This window comes from Drosophila ananassae, chromosome XL (genome assembly GCF_017639315.1).
Source record: "Drosophila ananassae strain 14024-0371.13 chromosome XL, ASM1763931v2, whole genome shotgun sequence".
Classification (NCBI taxonomy): Eukaryota; Metazoa; Arthropoda; class Insecta; order Diptera; family Drosophilidae; genus Drosophila; species Drosophila ananassae.
This window is the reverse complement of record NC_057931.1, coordinates 18,910,350-18,924,395: the sequence shown is the minus strand read 5'-3', so window position 1 is coordinate 18,924,395 and position 14,046 is coordinate 18,910,350. Positions and strand designations below refer to the sequence as shown.

Here is a 14,046-nt window from a genome sequence, read left to right as displayed (position 1 = left end):
ACAGTTCCCAACTCGTTAATACCTCTTTTTGTTCTTGATGGTAGTAATTGTGATAATATTAATTTTATAGTCTTCAAATTGTATGAAATTTCCCAATATAATTTCTCATTGTTAGTACTTTTTATATGGTTAAATTCTGCCTCAATAATTTCTTTATAAAAACTAATGTTGGTTACATGGAATAACTCTGCATAAGAGTCATATGTTAGGACATCCTTACTATCTTTATAAAGGAAGAAGTCATGATTTGAATAATTTATAATTTCGGATGTAGTTGATACTATGATCATAAACAGGTGTAGTGCGAGAATCATTGTCACCTGTAATTTAGAAAATGGAATTTTAAAACTTAATATTATCTTTATGAATTATTCTATTTCTGTTGTTTATTATTACTTTATTTTTTTGATCTTCCTTAACTACTTGTTTTTTGTATCTTGGATTTAACTTATTCCTTTCCTTTTTCTGAATAATCTGTAAGATTATACTCATCTTTAATACACCTAGCTATTTCTGTTAGTGTTGAATGTGCTCTTTCAATTTGCCCATTCGAAGTGCTGTGCTTTGGATCAGCGAAATGTATTATTAGACCACTTCTTCTTACGAATGATCTGAATTGTGCTGACGTAAAACTTGGTTCATTATCTGTCATGATTATTTTTGCTAATGGATTTTTTGCTATTGTAAGAGTTCCAAAACTTTATTCTCAATATTAGATTTATTTTCTATTTCCTTTACTGTTAAAAACTTTGAGTATGCGTCGATGCAAGTAAGAAACATTTTTTTGTCTGCATAAAATATATCAATATGAAGGTTCTCACCTTCATTAACTGGTATTGGTGCTTCGCCTATTGGTATTTCTATAGGATGTCTGTTATATTTGTTCTGGTTACAGATTGTACAATTTTTTATATATTCCTTTAGTTTTATAAATAATTGTGGCCAATAATACAATCTATTTATTTGTTTGTAATTTTCCTCTAAACCTCTGTGAGCGCGGCAATGAGTCTCTTCAATAATTACACAGTGTAACAGTGATTCTGAACTTTTGAAGTGACATAGTAGGAATTGTTCATTGGGTCGAGTATATCACAAAACCATTTTTGAAATATTTTTAACACCCTCAAAATCTTGATTTATGGTTAAAAAACCGTTTTTCGGGACTTGTTTGCGCTTAAAAATTCCTGAAGGCGTTTTTTTCAACCGATTTCAAAATTTTTGGTGTTTTTAAATAGTGAAATGTTGTAGCTTTTGAAAAAAAATATATCTTCGATTTTGTTAAACAGAAAGAACAAAATTTTTACATCTGAAACTGAAGTTTTCGACTTTCGTTCGTGTTTTTCGGATTTTAATGCCAGTTTTTTGGTACAACTTACAAAAATTCTGTCATTTTTGCCACATATCAATGTTGTCTCATTAATTCTGAATAAAATTAGACAAATTTCATCAAAAAATAATGAAAATTGGTGAAGTTATAACGCTTTTCCCAAAAAAAGTCAATTCAACCTAGCGAGCGCTCCGGAGTACCTGTGTGTATAAGCAGGAATATGCTCTTCCTCTTATAGTGCTCCCATGGTTTTATTGACTTTTTTTGGGAAAAGCGTTATAACTTCAACAATTTGTATTTTTTTTTAATGAAATTTGTCTCGTTTTATTCAGTATTAATGAGACAATATTAATATGTGGCATAAATGACAGAATTTTTGTCAGAAGAAAGCATTCTTATACACATTGTTACTCCGGAGCGCTCGCTAGGTTGAATTGACTTTTTTTGGGAAAAGCGTTATAACTTCACCAATTTGCATTATTTTTTGACGAAATTTATCTCGTTTTATTCAGAATGAATGAGACAACATTGATATGTATCAAAAATGGCCGAATTTTTTTAAGTTGTACCGAAAAACTGGCATCAAAATCCGAAAAACACGAACGAAAGTCGAAAACTTCAGTTTCAGATGTAAAAATTTTGTTCTTTCTGTTTAACAAAATCGAAGATATATTTTTTTTTCAAAAGCTACAACATTTCACTATTAAAAAACACCAAAAATTTTGAAATCGGTTGAAAAAAACGCCTTCAGGAATTTTTAAGCGCAAACAAGTCCCGAAAAACGGTTTTTTAACCATAAATCAAGATTTTGAGGGTGTTAAAAATATTTCAAAAATGGTTTTGTGATATACTCGACCCAATGAACAATTCCTACTATGTCACTTCAAAAGTTCATTCACTTTTGTCATTTTTGTAACACTGTGTTATGGCTTTATCCTCATCGTTCTCCACGTCTTGTACAAAAATTTTTGTAAAAAGAAATTTGTTTACAAAGTTATCTTTTAATGGTTTTTGTATAATATATAAATCCTCTAGTGTGCAATGGATGCCTACAGTTACATTTGGCTGAATGTATTCTCTCAAAATAGATACTAAATTTTCTGGAGTGTCATATTCAATAATATGTCTTTTGTTATTGAATATGTCTATTGACTCGTAAATTGTGAATCTTCCAGTTGTGATTAAGAGTTGAACTTTGAATTGATTCAGTGGCTTTTTTGTCTCTTCAATTACATTCTCAAAACTGCTTTCCGCGGAATGAATTGTATTATGTTCTGATTCATTATCTGATAAATCCGTTTCGGTTAGATTATTGATTTGTATCCTTGATAACGCGTCTGCCACGACGGACGTTCTTGGTTTTGGACTGCATAATTTCCTTGACGGAAATTATTTGACTGCCATCTAGGTCTATTAAGAATCTGTATTGGATCTATTTCCATCGGTTCTTCCTTTTGTTGACCTTGGAAATTTTGTCTTTGGAAATTATTATTATCATGATTATTACGCTGAGGCCAATTTTGGTTTTGATGGTTTACCCATTGATAACCTGCCCGTGGTTTATTATAATTCGGTTTTTGCTGGGCTGGATTGAACCTCAAGAAATTGGCTTGTTTATTTGTTTCAGTTTGAAAGCCATAATATCTATTAGCAAATTGAGCTTTAAAATTATTTGACTCGAGCTCTTGAACTTTTGCTAAGGCATTGGGAAGATCAGTTGGGTTTAATGAGAACAGGGTTTCTGAGATTGATCCGTTCAAACCTGAGATAAAGATTCTTAATGCGTTATTTCTAATTATTTTTTTTGTTTCTTTTGTGATTTCGCTTTCTTTACCATATGTCATAATGGTTTTATTTATTAATAAGGTCATTTTTTTATTGACCTCATTATAGAATTCTGTTACTGACCATTTTCCTTGTCTTAGGATGCTTAACTCTGCTTCTAGTACGTGGATTGGTCTTCTATCATTGTAGATAAAATCCAGTCTAGACAATATGGCTTTAAAATTCAACACCGTACCATGGTTTGTAAGCGCATCATGAGCCGTTCCCATGATTTTATTTCTTAATATTGTTAATGCTATAAAGTATTGCTCACTGTTTATTTTATATAACCCCATTGCTGTTTCTGCTGCCTCTCGCCAGCCTACATATTGGGTTTGCTCTCCGTAAAATTTGGGAAGTGCTTTTATCACCTCCAAAGTTGTTTCACAGGTAACGTTCGGGTCAATTATCTGAATCTTGTAATCTTCTACTGAATTGCTTTTATTTTCTAACTTCGATGTTAGATCATCCACCTTTGCATTTAAGTCATTCAATTGGACGTTAATTAGCCTGTTTATTAATTCCATCGTTATGCTACTGCTACTACCTAGTCCACTACGTATCATGTGTGTTTTAGCTCCACCTCCGTTTGCCATGTTTAAATTTTCTAAACTTTTAATTATATCTTCCAGATTGTTTTATTTTTAGTAATTTCTTTTTTGTAATGTATGGTATGAATTTTTTGATATTATGTCTAATATTAATTACTAATAATTATGATTATCCTCACGGCGTTGATAGTTCTTTTATGGTTCCCTGATGTCTTCTTGTTCTTCAGCGGCTTCGTAGCTATTTGATTTCGTCTCTTCTATGCGTCTTCTTTATTCTTCCTTCGATGGATATTATTTTGAGATTTTTTTTATTTTTTGTTATATTTTTACACTTTCTTGCGATTTTTACAATTTGTTGTTTTTTTAACACTTTCTTATTATTAGTGTTTTATTTAGTTTTATTTAATTTTTTATTTCTTTGGTTTTTTTTTGTCTTTTTGTGATTTTTGTTTCACTGTTTTATTGGAGTTTGTTTTTGATTGTCTTTTTGTGATTTTAACACTGTTTTTTTTGTCTTGGTTTTTTTGTTATCAATATTTATTGTTTTTTTGAAACGTTATTTTGGATATTTAATTTTATTTCATTTAATTTTTTTTTTTTTTTTGTTTTTCTTTTTTAATTTTTTTTGTTTAATAGAATCTTTTTGGGAGTTGTCTTTTGTGGGTTAACTTTCACCGATTTTCTAAGGGAACTTATGTGTTTTCTTAAGACTACGCCGATGTTTCTGTTTAAATTAATTTTTTTTATTTTATTAATTTTTTATTTTTGAAACACCCTTTTTTAGCATGGCCCCACGTTGGGCGCCAATTAAATTTGTTCCGAAGTTTACTTTTTAAAAAAATAATTTTTATTTTATTTTTATTTTTTACAAACTTTCACTTAAATCTACTTTTAACGCTAAGCCCACTTATTACTCCACGATATATATTACTTAGATCTTAGAGCGATCCCGATTCTAGACTGTGTCAAAACAAGACTGCCTGTGCTGATCTTATCGGTTTACCATCAAACCTCGGCTTAAGAGAGAAACCTCAAAAAGGGCTATTTGTAAATCTAGATCAATGTCTAAGAGACATTAAGAGAGCGGACAATTGGCTGACGCAATATTTCACTCATTGGTGAAAACTAATGACATCGGAGGATATATCAAATTCGGACTGTCGGCGGCGAGCCGGTTCACTTGTTTACTACTTTGGCTCAGACCGTGGAAAAGTTTCGGAAATATGATTACAGCTAGCGCTGAATGTTTAGTCTGGGATAATTGCTTGGTGTCAGATTTGAATGGGAAAGATTGACAAACAGGATATGACTCATCCAGCAGAGGCTTCTATGATTTTAAAATTATGTTTATATATTGCATTAGATTAGTTAAGCTAGGAGTTGGATAACATGTATGCAAAGTTTCAACTCGATAGCTTTAAAACTAAGAGACTAGTTTGAAACCAGCAGGCAGACGTACCTACGGACATGCTTAAATCGACTTAGGAGGTTATCCTGATCAAGAATATACATACTTTATAGGGTCGGAAATGTCTTCTTCAATGCGCTGCACACTTTTGACCAAAATTATAATACCCTCTACAAGGGTATAAAAATCTCTTGACAAGGTAATATAACCAAAATATCTGATACCAATTTTGGTGACGAAAAAAGGCAATATATGAGTTAAAACTTAAAGTGACAAATACAAAATAATACTGAAGTAGCTAATAAAATGCTAAGTTCAGTCACGCGAGTTACAGTCTCGTGTCCGAGGGAGTAGAGGAGATCTCGTATGAGATTATCGCTTTTTAAAATGTTGAAAGGAAGGCTTGCAAATAAAGTGACTGTGTTGCTTGGAGTACAAAATAAGAATGATCTTTTTTTATAAAGAAGTGTGAACGGGTATATGTATGAGTGAACAAGAGTAGTGGGTATTCGTCAAAGTTCTTGCGTTGGCGATCTTGTTGTTGTCCATCGACGCTGGTCTTGCAGTTGCCGGGTCTGCGTTCTCTCTCTGTGGCTGTGGAAAGGGGTGTGTTAACTCCTGTGTTAACTTAAATGAAGAAATATTATTTCTGTCTTCCCCAAGTTCGTCAAAGAAGGAGTTCTGTGCATTTTCAAAGAAAAATTTTTTGTAGATTATTTCTTGTTAATGTGGGCTTTTTTGTCTACCTTGTGTTTTTGCCAGGTGTTTTTTACTTCCATCGAAGTAGTTTTGGATTCTGGCCTTTCAGATTTTCTAACCAGATTAATGGCTTATGGTCCGTGACTATTTTGAATCTACGCCCGAAAAGGTATGGTCTGAAATGACGTACAGACCAAATAATAGCTAGCATTTCTTTCTCTATCGTAGAATAGCGGATTTCCGTATCCGATAGTGTCCTGCTAGCGAAAGATATGGGTCTGTCATTAGTGTCGGGCCTTGTGACAACACAGAGCCTATCGCATAGTTACTTGCGTCTGTGGTCAACGTGAATGGTTTATTAGAGTGTAGCCGCTTGAGGTTTGTTTTGATGTCATCCCAACTGAGGAGTACATCTCAGACACACAGCGCCTCGTCCACCCTGCCTTTAATTTTGTCACGGATAGCTCTCAGTAAGTACTGTCCGCAAGTTGCTTGGCCCACTGATCCGGCTAACAAAAGTAGTTGTTCTACTCTACTAACGAATCTATCAAGGTTGTCAGGTGGGCCTTCGTATGTGGGTAGTTGATGAACAAGGGCTAGTAGTTGTTGTAGATTCAGGCTTGTGTTTGTGGAAGTCGATAAATTGCTAAGGGTGGGACTTAGTGGCCAGATGCGTTACCGAAATCCATAGCGTTGGTGGGAATATTGTTTTGGAATTGAACTAGCATGTGTTACTAATGGTGTTTTTTTGTTACATGTATTGATAAGAAATCTGGCTGTAGTGTGTATCCGATACGCAGTTCCCTCTTTTCCTTGCTTCCCTGTGTTTAGTGAAAGTTGTATGTTTCCTTCCACCTTTGTTGTTGTTTTATCGACTTCAACTGTAATGTATGTGATTTAGTAAATATATATATATTTTTTTTAGGGGTTAGTGAACATGTGACAACAATAAACGTTAAGTTGTTCGTGGAATGTTTTGTTGTTTTTTCTTCTTTTTCTTATTATTTTTTTTTTATATATAACATATGTATAACAGTTTCCTTTGATTAATTTCTCTAATATGGTTCTATTTTGTGGTGCGTGGTGCGTAAAAAGAATTCAACAGTGTACAAGCCAACGCGGCATCAAGTGTCGCTCCGCCACTCTGGCGCGTCATCGGCTCTTGGCGGCAGTCACTGCACGGCGACGCAACAAGAGTTTCACAAGCGGCCTAACACAAATACGTACATACATACATGTTTGCTTGATATTTGCCAAAGGGAACCGTATAATATTTGTGCAGGTTTAATTTAATCTTTTGTTTTTTTTTATATTTTTTTTTTCGTATTCTTGTTTTTATGTATTTCCTAATAATACATTAGCGTTTGTGTAAATTGGTAAAAGAAAACGATACCGGTGCCTTAACAGCGATTGTTGTACACATATACGGTCGTTAATCACACAACTTACTCAACTTGTAAACTTACACAACTTGTAAACCACTGTGTGCGGATTGTCCCTTTGCGTTGTCGGCGATTGATGTACACATTGGCGAATCAGTGATATTTGAGGGCACGTTGTTATTTTTTTTTTTTTTGTTCTAACGCAGAGAGTTTTGGTCACAACGAAGTCTAATGTTCGACTGATCTATTTCCTTAGTATTCTCCTTCTTCAGTGAACCACGCTCGGCCACAGCGACGCCAGGTTGTCGCCGCGACATAACGGTTGTTTTCAGAAATGCAAAACTACAACCAATCGCAATTAAGCTATAGGCTGATGCAATATTAGCATAGTGATGAAATAACTATTCCGATGAAATACCCAAAAAGCATACTCGTACTCTCTCGTGCACCAAGTGCTCCCCGACACACACACGATCGCCACACACAGCACTTTGATATGTCGAATTTTTGATTTACTTATCGTTTTTCCTTTTTTTGAGCTGCTGTGTATTAATGATACCGGTGCCTTATCAGCGATTGATGTTCACATATACGGTCATCGCACACAGCAGCATGTTGGTATAATAGTTGTAAATTGTCACTCACAAGCAAACCCGGTGCCTTATCAGCGTTTGATGTACACATACGGTCGCTTGCATGATATTTAGAATTTTATTTCGTTTGTTTCGTTTATTTTATTTACACATTTTTGTGTGATCCTAATCAAGAATATAGGGTCGGAGATGTCACCTTCACTGCGTTGCACACTTTTGACCAAAATTATAATACCCTCTGCAAGGGTACAAAAATAATTTTAAGGGAATCTCAGACGAAACCCACAAATTAATAACATAAGCTCCAATTGAAAAAACCCTTACGAAGATTTAAAACTAGAATTTTTAGAAAAAAATAAAAATAATTCGTTTGACATCCGACCAATTAACCCTGATAAGACCATTAACGATCATCCATTAAAAACCTCATTAAAATGACTGAACAAGACTTGTTAGGTAGGATAGGAAATCCTGCAGGACCTTCATCCTCTGTAAGGACGAGTCCGAAACTACTGAAAGAAAAAAGACATGGAAGAGAACATTAGGGACATACTTGAAGAGAACCTAGCTGGGTTGGTTAAGGAAATCCTTAATCCAAACTTCAATATTTCAAAGAGGAAATCCTAAATCCATATTTCAAAGAGCATTAGATGACATTTTGCACATCTGTTATGTGTACGTTCAGAAAAACAGAAAATGATCATATCGAGAACTTGAACAAAGTGTTTCAAACATTACAAAAAGCCAATATGAGGATACAAACCGACGAATGGAAATTTTTTTAAAAAGAAGTACATTTTCTGGGATATACGATTCCAGAAGAGGGAGTTAAAACCAGCATCGAAAAAACCAAGGTAATTAAAAACTTCCCAATACCCAAAACACTAAAGGAACTTTGATCATTTTTAGGAATGATAAGCTATTATAGGAGATTTATTAAGGATTACGCGAAGATAGCCAACCCTCTAATTGTCCTCCTTTGGGGAGAAGAAGGACGCGTATCCACATATATAAGTCAAGCCATTTAGCCATAAACATAGACAAAAAAGCAGCGGGTGCATACGAAAAACTTAAAAACACGCTTCAAGTTTCATAACCTTCGTAACATTAGCGAATAACTTTACGAAGGAATTCCAGCTAAATTCCAACTGAGCCGTTTTAGAACAGAACCATAGAACAATAATATTCACATCCCGTACCCTCTCGAAAACCGAAGAAAATTACGCAACGAACAAAAGGGAAATGTTAGCAATCGTATGGGCTCTTCAAAGCTTAAGGCATGATCTGTACGGAAATTCGAAAGTGACAATTTAAACAGACCACCAACCCCTGACCTTTTCGAATAGTGCAAATAATCATAATGCCAAGCTCAAACGCTGGAGAGACATTATCGGCGAATATAGATTAAATACAAGCGAGATTAAATACAAGCCCGGTGTGGCTAATGTAGTAGCAGACGCCCTATCCAGAATCCGACCAGAAATTAATTCAATCCATCCAGACTCTATAATCCACAGGGACGAAAGTTCCTCACATAATTTAGTATTCTCAGTAGAAGCCCTGATCAACGTATTTAAAAACCAAATTTTTTTATTAAAAGAAAACATGATGCGTACTGATGCGTATAACTTCGAAATTCCATTTCCAACTTCCCATCGCCATATAATAAAAAGGATTTCTTACACAGAACAAGAAATCATAAATATACTCCTAGTCCGATTAGATCCCAAACTTATCAACGGTAATTCAAGCTTTTTATCCTACACACTTCAAGTCTTAAGTTGGCACCTAGTGCCAAGACCTACTACCCTACATGCACACTTAGTAATTCGATCCAATCAATGTGCATCAGCATGTTGCAATATACAAACCCACTTAACTATTAGCAATAAGCTCAAAACAATATCCAACCTAATAACCCAGCACTATTAGAAGGCGCCAGAAGCAGAAATCAGCATTATCAGCGGGAAGAATGACCGACTGACCGAAGCAAGCAAAAACCAGCTAGCTAAGCCGAAATGCATGTACTGCTACACGAACAAACAATCTGGGGACCTGAAAAACCGCGAAAGGATACAAGTTCCGAATCTCGTTCAGATGGGTAAAAAAATCCCGACGCTCGGCTATATCTTCAATTAATTAAGAAAACGCCAAACACCGCGATTCGGAAGTGCAAAAGTGCCGTTAAAAAAGAAACGCTACAACGCACTCCTAATGGAAGTGTACCTAGCGGAAAAACCAGGGTCCAATTTTTATCGCCGTGATCCCTTCAGTACCCGTTCAATGGAACGTGATCCAGGAATAGAGGAGGTAGAGAGGAGTAGACCCACACAAAGGAGGAATCGTTGCTGCGTGGGACAAAAAGGAATCAGCCGAACCTATCGGCACGATCGCACGCCGAAATGATTTTAATGTAAGCTAGTTAGGAAATATTCGAAACAAAAAAATTTTATGAGAAAAGATTAAAATCACAAACAAAAAAATAATAGCTCAAATCAAAAATAAGAGGAAAACCTCATCAAGAAATTTTGACAAAAAAAAAAAAAAAATGTTATATAGTATTAAAAAGGATATACAAAATAATTTTAAGGAAATCCCAAGCAAAACAGACAAATTAATAACATAAGTTCCAATTGAAAACCTAACGAAGATTTAAACTAGAATTTTGAGAAAAAAATTAAATATAATTCGTTTGCCATCCGATCAATTAACCCTCATAAGACCATTAACGATCATCCATTAAAAACCTCATTAAAATGACTGAATAGGACTTGGTTGATAGGATGGGAAATTTTGCAGGACCTCCGTCCTCTGTAAGGACGAGTTCGAAACTACTGACGGAAAAAGACATTGAAGAGAAAATTAGGGACATACTTCAAGAGAACCTAGCTGGGTTGGTTAAAGAAATCATTATTCCAAACAAGGACTTTTCAAACTTTTCAGACCAAATAATTAAAAGGGAACTAGCCCACAATATTGGCGAGTTAGATAAATTACCGGACATAGTAGAAAGGGTTTTAAAAACTTATGACAGTAAAAAGGGGTCCTCAAAATATTACGGCATAATATTAGCAATTAGGAACAAAATCGTCGGTCAAGCAGATGCTGTCCTCGAAACACCCTTGGACTGGGAGGCAATATCGAAGTGTCTGACTGCACACTTTGCTGATAGGAGAGACTTAAAGACACTAGAATATCAGTTGTATGCACTTAACCAAGGCAGCAACTCGATAGCCGAATTCTATCAAGCCAACAACTTTCTTTGATTTTGAACCAAATTGGGAATCTCGAAGCATCTCAGGAAACTATATAGGCACTAACAGCACTGTATAGAGAGAAAGCACTGGATACATTTGTAAGAGGCCTGAACGGCAATCTTTCCAAACTTCTGGCTATCAAAGAACCCCACGACTTAGGACATGCATTACATCTTTGCAACCTAATAGAGAATCAGAACACTAGGAATGGCCAAACACCAAAAAACATACCCACTAGAGGGTATCCGCCACAAGCCCTACCCCGAATGACCAAACCAAATTTTCTACCAAATCTGTACTATTACCCAAGCCAAGTAAAAAACCCGCAATCCCACCAAGGATATTTGAAACAACACCAAACCGACCTAACCCACCCAACCAAACCCAGACAAATCAACCAGGAGCGCAAGCTTTCTTTAACCCCAACCCCCCTCCCAGACCCCAACCAAAGCCAACACCCATGATCGTAGACCAGTCTATTCGTTCACGCCACGTTAACTATATGAATAGGTCTCAGGACAACAATTTTGTAGGGAAACGACCCCTGAGCAACACAAATTTTTAAAATACGAATAAAATGCAAAGCCCGTTCAATATACAACCAGAGGTAGATGAGGAACATGAATATTTTCAGTTATCGGAAGAGAATGGAATAAATGAGCTGGATGAAGAAGCTTCATGGCAAGCGGAATCCGAACAACAGGAATCCATTGATATGTCAGAATTATATTTTTTAGAATAAACCGTTCCTCTTTACCCTATTTTAAGGTAACTATCGGGAACGGCAAAACTCTGAAATTCTTAATTGACACCGGCTCAAATCAAAATTACATTCAAGCGAAACTAGTACCAAGCCCTAAACCCAATAGTAACAACTTTACAGTAAATTCAGTAGGAGGGAGGGAATTAAAATCCATCAATTAGAGGCACAAGCCGTAAACAAGATCAGACCAACAGACGAACATATGACAGAAACTCAAAGAGAAATAATCAAAAAATTTACCGACACCCATAAAAACGTTTTCGCCGATCCTGAAACTAAACTAACTTACACTAACAGAGTTGTAGGTGAAATAAGAACTTCCTCCGATACCCCTGTCTACGGAAAGCACTACCCATATCCGGCATCGCTTAGGCAAGAAGTAGAACAACAAATTCAAGAAATGCTGCAGGATGGCATTATTAGACCCTCACGGTCACCCTATAATGCACCAGTTTGGGTAGTCCCGAAAAAAACCGACTTTAATGATAAACAAAAATACAGGCTAGTGATTGATTATAGAAAGCTCAATGAGGTAAAAATATCCGATCGGTACCTCATTCCTGAAATAGGCGAAATAATCGCACAATTAGGAAACAACAGATTCTTCTCAGTACTAGACTTAAAAAGTGGATTTCATCAAATACCACTTAAAGAGTCAGACATGGAAAAAACTGCATTCGCAGTGAATGGAGGCAAATATGAATTTACCAGATTACCATTTGGAATAAAAAACTCACCAGCCATATTTTAAAGAGCTTTAGATGACATTTTGCGAGAACACATAGGGAAAATCTGTTATGTGTACGTCGACGACATCATCGTTCTCAGCAAAACAGAAAACGATCATGCCGAAAACTTGAACAAAGTGTTTCTAATATTACAAAAAGCCAATATGAGGATACAAATCGACAAATGACACTTTTTCAAAAAAGAATTCGATTGTCTAGGATACACGATTTCAGAAGAGGGTATTAAAATCAACACCGAAAAAATCAAAACAATTAAAAACTTCCCAATACCCAAAACACTAAAGGAACTTCGACCATTTTTTGGAATGACAAGCTATTATAGGAGATGTATTAAAGATTACGCGAAGATTTAACTGCCCTCCTAAGGGGAGAAGAAGGACGCGTATCCAAATACAATTCAAGCAGAATAGCCATTAACCTGGACAAAGAAGCAACGGGTGCATTCGAAAAACTTAAAAACACACTTATATCTAGGAATGTAACACTAGCGTACCCAGACTTCATGAAGGAATTCCAACTGACCACAGACGCATCAAATTTTGCCATAGGAGCCGTTTTAGAACAGAACCATAGACCAATAACATTCATATCCCGTACCCTCTCGAAAACCGAGGAAAATTACGCAACGGACGAAAGGGAAATGTTAGCCATCGTATGGGCTCTCCAAAGCTTAAGACATTGTCTGTACGGATATTCGAAAGTGACAATTTATACAGACCACCAACCTCTGACCTTTTCAAATAGTGCAAATAACCACAATGCCAAGCTAAATCGCTGGAGGGACAATATCGGCGAATACAGACCAGAAATTAAATGCAAGCCCGGTGTAGCTAACGTAGTAGCAGACGCCCTATCTAGAGCCCGACCAGAAGTTAATTCAATCCATTCAGACTCTACAATCCACAGCGAAGAAAGTTCCTCACATAATTTAGTATTCTCAGTAGAAGCCCCGATCAACTCATTTAAAACCCAAATTTTTTTATTAAAAGAAAACACTGATGCGTATAACTTCGAAATTCCATTTCCAACTTTTCATCGCCATATAATAAAAATAATTTCTTACACAGAACAGGAAATCATTAATATACTCCGAGCCCGATTAGATCCCAGAATAATCAACGGTATCTACACTTTAGAAGAAATAATGGAAAAAAATGCAAGCTATTTATCCTACACACTTCAAGTCTTACAAAGTTAGCTCAAATCAAAATTACATTCAAGCGAAACTAGTACCAAGCCCTAAACCCAATAGTAACAACTTTACAGTAAATTCAGTAGGAGGGAGGGAATTAAAATCCATCAATTAGAGGCACAAGCCGTAAACAGGATCAGACCAACAGACGAACATATGACAGAAACTCAAAGAGAAATAATCAAAAAATTTACCGACACCCATAAAAACGTTTTCGCCGATCCTGAAACTAAACTAACTTACACTAACAGAGTTGTAGGTGAAATTAGAACTTCCTCCGATACCCCTGTCTACGGAAAGC

The 14,046-nt window shown here is 35.6% G+C and overlaps 1 protein-coding gene and 1 long non-coding RNA gene across 2 annotated transcripts in view; both read right to left on the bottom strand.

The window, feature by feature from the left end:
* The window catches only part of LOC6504327 (neuronal acetylcholine receptor subunit alpha-7), a 577,668-nt gene that overhangs the window by 116,333 nt on the left and 447,289 nt on the right, over positions 1-14,046 (bottom strand). The gene's annotated exons all lie outside the window — the stretch shown is intronic.
* LOC116656400 lies at positions 5,313-7,497 on the bottom strand. The gene is made up of 3 exons (XR_004311368.2): positions 7,276-7,497; positions 5,857-6,690; positions 5,313-5,791 (listed from the first exon to the last, which is right to left on the bottom strand). It is a non-coding gene; the product is annotated as an uncharacterized LOC116656400 (long non-coding RNA).